Source organism: Sinocyclocheilus anshuiensis, unplaced genomic scaffold, assembly GCF_001515605.1.
Source record: "Sinocyclocheilus anshuiensis isolate Anshui unplaced genomic scaffold, SAMN03320099.WGS_v1.1 scaffold676, whole genome shotgun sequence".
In the NCBI taxonomy this organism is placed as follows: domain Eukaryota; kingdom Metazoa; phylum Chordata; class Actinopteri; order Cypriniformes; family Cyprinidae; genus Sinocyclocheilus; species Sinocyclocheilus anshuiensis.
In genome coordinates, this window is record NW_015558579.1 from 2,713,173 (window position 1) to 2,721,390 (window position 8,218).

The following is an 8,218-nucleotide window of genomic DNA, read 5'->3' on the forward strand; positions in this document are numbered from 1 at the left end:
TATTATTATTATTATTATTATTATTATTATTATTATTATTATAGTTTTTAATTTTTTATAAATTGGTATTATATAGAATCCATGATGCCATCTATCTGAACAAGATATCCAGGATCTCCGGCAGAAAAAAAGACTCAACTATTTTCTGCAGTTAGCTGTGATCCTTGGAGTCTTTGGCCACTCAAACTCTACTCCTCACCGTGCATTAGGACGATATAGACACATGTCCTCTTATACTGTATTAGAGAAAAATATTTATTTCATAATGTGATTTTCCCCCACTTTCACTTTTCACATATATATATATATATATATACATATATACATATATACACTAAATTAATCATTTACTGAAAAAATGTCATACAATTTATTGCAAAAATTTATTTCAGAAATTCCACTCTCAAGCCCTGTTTACACTAATAAGAATGTTCAGTAAAATAATAATAATAATAATAATAATAATACTTAATAGAATAAACAGTTATTACAAACATTTGTATGGCATCAGTGTGACAATACGTTTACATTTTTTAGTTGTTTATTTTTTTATGGAGAGCTACTCTAATCTCTTTTACATCGTATTGCAGAAAAAAAAAGTACAACAAATAAGTTTTGTGCTTTTAGTCACATGCACAGAGCCGCAGTTACTACATATAACTATGACTTGGTTACGCTCAAAAACACACTATTTTGATGAGTGACAGTGAATCCACAGAGGAAAAATCTGGAACTCTTGTTTTTGGTGTTGTTCGATAAAAGACCATATAGCGAACTCAAAAATCTGAATGACTATTTGAAAACATACTGTTTGATTTCCTTTCTTCTCTCTGACAAACAGGTGTCAGAAACTGAAAGTTGTGGCGCTCTTTGTGTGTATTTCTGCTTTTCTATAACAGAATGAGTTTGCCTTTGTATTCAGCCATCTGCTGTTTGTTATAGATTGGGCCGAAAAGACAAAGCACATACAAAAATCAGACCGAATCTGAACAGAAATTTCTTTTTGATTTACAAGATGTATGTAAATCAGCGGGTATCAGTGGCATCTCATCACCTACTGTCTGTCTTCATTAGTCTACAAAAACCTTTTGGGGTTTTCAGTTGAAGCTCACTATGATTCAGCGAATTAATTGATACAAATCTGCGCTCATTATACTTTTGCTAGCACATCTGGCACACACGTCCGCACGCCTTCCTCAGGCTCATGAACAGCTGGAAACAACTGTGAATCAAAGCTGAGCAGACTCCAGTGCTCAGTCATACGTCCTTGACTTAGAGAGTGTGGCCTGTCTGTCAGTTTGACTGTAGATTGAAGCAGGTAACCTGTGGCTTTGAATACAAATGTAGCCATCATTGCCAGTTCTGTTTAAACATTAAAAAATAAAAAATCTGATGAACAGCGGCACAGATGCTCATGATTGCCTGTGTACTGCACTGAGTGCACTACTTGCATTTTTAAATTGTAAGTCAAGAGCTGTATTTTGAAATCTGGTAAGCTGCCTCCATGGGCATCACAGACACTCTTTTAAGATGCATTATTTTGCTTTGACAACAATTTGACAACACAATGTACCTTTTGTGGAAGAGGAAATCCCATTATGCACTGCAGCAAGCTCAGTGAAATAAATCCAATAAATATTTTGATTATAAATACTTCAATAATGAAATGTATTGGTAACAATAGTTTCAATTCATTAAAAAAATCCTTGAGACATGAGGCATACATTCTTGAGACATTAATTATTCTTCACCTTCCACTGTAGAATGTTCTGTTCACACATATTGTTTTAACATTCCCCTGCACTTCTTTTCCATTGTTTTTCTATGCAAACGTATTATCTTTGACCATTGTGCCCGCATCTCACATATTTTACAGCATATCTTATATGTGTGTGTGTAAGATGCTGTGTCAATTTAAAATATGTTCATCTTGGAGATGTCTTTGTAATAAATAAAAATCCTAAAAGCTTGTATGAGGCAAATTTATGTAAACATAGTCCGTGAAAAGCACAATATGCAAGTTTTCGCCGCTAGAGGTCACATGTTCGAAACAATAACTAAGGCGAAGCTTGAAGACGCTATAAAGAGGGGTGGAACTATGGGAGACGTCGTTTTCATTATTAAAAGGTTAGTTCACCCAAAAATGAAAATTAACCCATAGATTACTCACCCTCAAGTCATCCTAGGTGTATATGACTTTCTTCTTTCAGACGAATCCAGTCGGAGTTATATTAAAAATTTTCTTTGATCTTTCAAGCCGTTTCATGGCACTCGAAATGGGTGTTGCATGCATCAGTCCAAAAGCACTTAATTAAAATGCGCCCATCCATAAAAAAATAGTGTCTCACACGGCTCCGGGGGGTGAACAAAGGCCTTCTGTAGCGAATCGATGCGTTTTTGTAAGAAAAATATCCATATTCAAAACGTAATAATCACTTTAATGTAGCTTGTGCTCACTGTTGTACACTGGAAGCAGTTCCGGGCGGATGACATATGGAGGTCGGCTTTGAGCATTCGCCGCTTAGAAGTGACGCACTGAAGCGCAGATGAGAGATCAAAACAAAACAACGGTCACTAATTAGAAGTACAAAACAGGGATTTGTAAAGAAGAATGTTAATGCTGTTAACAAACGTTGGTTTTCACGAGACTCACCGGCGCATGCGCATCGCTGACCTCATACGTCATCCGCCCGGAACTGCTTCCAGTGTACAACAGTAAGCGCAAGCTACATTAAAGTGATTATTACGTTTTGAATATGGATGTGTGACTCGTGTGCGATTGGTTATAATGCGCAACACTGTAAAAACGTGGAAAAAGAATCATGATGCAACATTGAGAAGATAAAAATGTAATCCTGCGGTCAACATTTTTCATTTCAGCCGTAATGGATTTACTTTAACTGTGCAGCGGCATTTTTGTCCACGCTTGTAGTTTCTACAAGCGAAAACCGAGGATAGCACAGATCATAACTGATAGGTGACCATGGCCATGGATGTTCTCAGGATTTTAACTTTTGAAATAATGCAAGTACACAGCTGCATCAAATATATGAGACTGTGCAAGTGATTTTTGGATATTTCATTACGAAAATCTTACATATTGTGCCATTAAGGGATTGTGAACAGATGGGACAAAACGTAAAATATATATAATGTCAAAATAAGAGTCTTAAAGTTTTGCTGCTGTCTAATGTCTTATAATAAATACTCAAATAGCACTAATAATGAAAAAAGAGAGAAATACATATGCAACTATTACAGAAGGTTCAAACGCTCACTGATGCTCCAGAAAGAAAAACCATGCATTAAGAGCCGGGGGTGAAACCGTTTGAACAGAATGGAGATGTGTACATTTTTTGAATGAATAATTTGATTTGAACCTTCTGTGATAGTTGCATATGAGTCCCTCAGTTGTCCTCGGTGTGAAAAGATGGATCTCAAAATCATACAGTCACTTTTGGAAAAGGTTCAAATATGCAGAAGATGCTGGAAAACCAAAGAATGTGCAGGAGCTGGGGGATTTTTTTGAAGAAAACCAGGCAGTTGAATTGCTCAGGACCAACGCAGGACTCATGAACAACTATCACAAAACAGAAAAACAGTCGTGGATCATCCAGGAAATGACACAAAGTAGCCTACTAAGATTCAAGGGTATGTAAACTTCTGAATGGGGTCATTTTTATAAATTCTGTTTTTTTATTTTTGATTGTGGAGTATATATAAACATCTGTTATGTGAAATAGCTTATTCAGGACAGTACTAAATAAAAAATGACATGCAATTTTCATGAGCTCTCTAATTTTGTTAAAATTATTCAAATATTAGCATATTCTGCTAGGGGTATGTAAACTTATGAGCACAACTGTACACACGCACACACACACACACATATATATATATATATATATATATATATATATATATACAGTATATATACTGCTTATGACTGGAATATTCTTATTAGGAATCAATCAATCTGTAATTGTATTAAATTATGGGGGGAAAAAAATAAAATCTGAAAATATTTAATTGTGTGTATTTAGTATGCAGAAAAGGCTAGCTATTAAATTAGTCTTAACAAAATAAAGATGTTATCCATTGTATTCCAAAAACGTAATCCAAAACCCAAAAATTAAATTTTTGTCATGGCATGGTGTTAAACAGTTATTAATTTGATGTGGTGGAAAAAGCACTGGTAAGAAGTATAAATAAATAAGTAAGTAAGTAAGTAAATAAGTAAATAAATAGCTTGATTAATTGCAGGGCCAACAGCACTGAGAATGCAACACATAATTGTTTGATACATTTTTGAAACATCTTGCATAGCAACAAGTGTTTGCATTCACATTCTTGCATACTGCAGCACAAGGGTTCAGCAGTGGTGTGAGTGCTTAGAAGTGACATGACATGCTGTACTTAAGTTCTGGGAAGTGAATATTCTGATAGAGATAAATGGGTGGAGTGGAGTTCTCTCTCTCGTCGCAGCTCTTATTCACATGGCTCAGGATTCATCCATGCTCATCATTTGCTCTGTTTAGTTTTGGGCAGCTGGGGAATCGATACCCGTGGGCCCGAACAAATCACTCCTGAGCGCATCACCACTGAGGATCATTTAACACTGTCACATAGGCGTACACGGACACACACAGGCAATGTGAACCATATCTCCCTGTATAGCTTACACCTACCCCTTGTTGAAGAATGCGGGGAGGAAAGCTATCGTTTAGGGACTGTGAAAAGGCTGCGGCTCTTAGCAGGATGAAACATGGGAATAGCCACAGCATGGTGTTGCGGTAGCAAGCTCGGTCTGAGCTAGAGATTAATAGGAGAAGGAGAGAAGAACATTACCAGCAGTCAGGGATAAATGGCTGAAGCTTGTATGTGCTGTAAACTTTATTAATCTGCCTCACCTGTGCAAAAAATCAGCTCCGCGAAGAGCCGTTCATCAGAAGCGGACCATATCAGGGAGTCAGAGAATCAGCTATGCAGTGTTTCTCTTTTGGAGGGTCAAGTTATTACTTCCAGAGGGCACATAATGTGGAGGAGCACTTACCGGTCAACAGGGGGGAAGTGCTTCCTGTGATGAGAACATGTTCGGGTCAGGTTTGATAAGGCACTTCCTGTGTAATCTGCCGTAGGAGCTCAGAAACGGTAGGACATTAAGACGAAGAGGTGGAATTAGAATGAATGCAACACATTAGTGAGACACAAGAGTTCTTGGAGTGGGGTAAATCCTCTCAAAAACATTTAACATTTGAACCAGCTCTAGTTCTGGACATAAACACATAAACTCTCCATTAAGAACCAATGAGGTGACAGTTGGGAATGGAAAATTTGAGGTTGTCATACGTCAATATGGTAAAACAGAGAGAAATCTTGTTGAGAAAACCATCTCAGAGTAGCTTAAGATGGTTCGTTGGTGTTCCAGTCTGGACAGCAGCCCCCAGCAAGCGGCGCCGTGGAGCTCGGCGTAGGCAGGCCGCCCCACCCGTCCAGGCCACCGTCAAACCTGGCGGTGAGCGGAAGAGCAAGAGGCCCCGGGACGGGTGACCCAGAGAGTGAGGAAGCTGCTCTTTGGGGGATGGTGAAGGCACCTCTCCCTCCCCCGGAGGAGGGCCGGGTGGAGAATCTGGAAAATATCGACGAGAGAGCGGTTTTCTCTGTCCCTGGGTCCCAGGAGGGCATGGAGAGTCGCGGACGGACCACCACCGGACCACACTCTACTGGGAGTGTTGCATCCTCCTGGGCGCTGGCTCGTGGCGCCTCGCTGACAGATATTTGTAGAGCTGCGGGCTGGATGTCTTCTTGTTGCGTGCCCCGGCCTACACCACAAAGGGGCACAGGCGGCTCACACAGGACACTGGATGGGGCAGCATCCATGGCGCTTTAGTAGGGATCCCAATTCGTCGGTCACAGGGCTGCTTTTCTTCTAAGCGAGATCCCAATTCGTCGGTCTCCAACGTGACGTTTCCGTTCACTGCTTCAGGGACGTTTTTTTACGGCGTGTATGTTGAATCACTGATGGCACCTCTGCGTAATCCCGTGTAAGAGCGCAGAGACAGTACAATATTATGTTGACTAAATGGAATTATAAAGAAAGCAACACATTAATGAGGCACAAGAGCTCTTGAAGTGGATCTTCAAGGAAGGAAAGAGAGGTAAATCCTCTCAAGAGCATTTAACATTTGAACATGCTCTAGTTCTAGAGAGAGATGCTTGACTCTCTAGTAAAAACAAATGAGGTGACAGTTGGGAGTGGAAACTTTAAGATGGTCCAAAGGTCAATATGGATTAAAAAAGAGGGGCTAGAAAAAGATGAAGTCAAATTAGTGAATTTTCACAGGCAAAAAACAAAACAAAAAACATTTTCACTATTTTGAGATGTATGAATCACTGCTCACAAGTCTGGTCAGGTTTGATAGTTTGAGGATGGTGCTACAAAATGCCAGTTATCAGCCACTGGCCAATGTTTTTACAGTGTGTTCCACACCACTGGCAGTAGTCAGACCACCGTCAGCGTCTTTTTGGCTGACTGGACATGTGAAATTATTGTCGGAGCCATCGTGGAAAGGTCATTCCGAGTGGCTGTTCAGCTTAGTGAACCAGTCCACTAGAAGAAAAAAAAATAAAAGTGATGAAAGCAACAAACTGTGAAGTCAACATTTTCATCTTATCTGAGCAGTCCAATATGAGAATATTTTCATAATGACATGGCTGTCTAGAATGAAGAATGTCAAAGTCCAACTTCTACAGGCGTTTGTCTTTTGGAGGGTTAAGTTATTACTTCCAGAGGGCACGTAATGTGGAGGAGCACTTAATGGTTAATAGGGGGAAGTGCTACCTGTGATGAGAAGTGGGTATTAGAATGAATGCAATGAGAGGTGGTATTAGAATGAATGCAACACATTAATGTTGCACAAGACCTTAAAGTGGCTCTTCAAGGAAGGAAAGTGGGGTAATTCCTCTCAAGAGCATTTGATATTTGAACCAACTCTAGTTCTGTAGAGAAACACTTGACTCTCCAATAAGAACAAATGAGGTGACAGATGGGAAAGAAAACTTTAAAGTGGTCAGAGGTCAATGCAGTAAAAATGGGAAATCTTGATGACCTAAGAAGGTTTGTTGGTGTCCCAATGTGTCCATGTGACATCAGGGGTTCAACCATAATTTTACGAAGCTACGAGATATACTTTTTGTGCACGAAGAAAACAAAAATAACGACTTTATTCAACAATTCTTCTCCTCCTCATCCCGTATGCTGTGGCACACCGCCATTAGAGAGTATCATGACACAGCAGGAGGAGAAGAATTGTTGAATAAAGTCGTTATTTTTGTTTTCTTTGCCATTGCTAGGGTGTTGTTAGGATATGATTAGCATTAGCAAGTACAGTTAATAGTAATGTTGTCTATAACTAGCAAAAACCTACTCCTATAAACTCCTATTAAACATTTAACTCTTCACCACTCTATATAGAAATGCTATGTCAATGCACGTGTTTCATGGGCTCTTTCTAATAGAAGTGCCATATTCGTCACTGTTCCAGGACCCCATAATTTACTAATTAAAAGTGACGTGACATGAAGTGACGTGACATGTGGCCAAGTATGGTGACCCATACTCGGAATTAGTGCTCTGCATTTATCCCATCCAAAGTGCACACACACAGCAGTGAACACACACACACACTGTGAACTTCGGGTTACGAGTCCGACTCTCTAACCATTAGGCCACGACTTCGTAAAATTAAAATTAAGCACTGGCTAGCTGTCATTCTATGCTGCACTCAATTACTTTGTACAGAGGTGCTGAGGCATGTCACTTACTAATGCTAAGACATGGATGAATGATTCAAAAGAGCTTAACTACTGGTATTTGAAGGAAATATCAGCGGAAAGTACCAGGTGTTAACAAGCATTTTGCATATTAATTGTGCCTGCAAATTAAGGACCTTACACATAAATGTTCACATTAGTAAAATAAACTGCAAAATAGGGATGCAACGATACCATTCTTTCAGATCCGATCCGATCCAGAAAATTCTGAGTATTGGCCGATTCCGATCCGATCTAATCCGATACCAGAGCAGTTTTTATTTTTTTTTAATCAGTGTAGAATTTCTATACGTCTGTGTTGACCTGATCGTCACTCTTTTGTGTGTTAAACACAATCTACTAAATATAGACAACTTCATTTTAATGAAAAATAACAAATGAATAT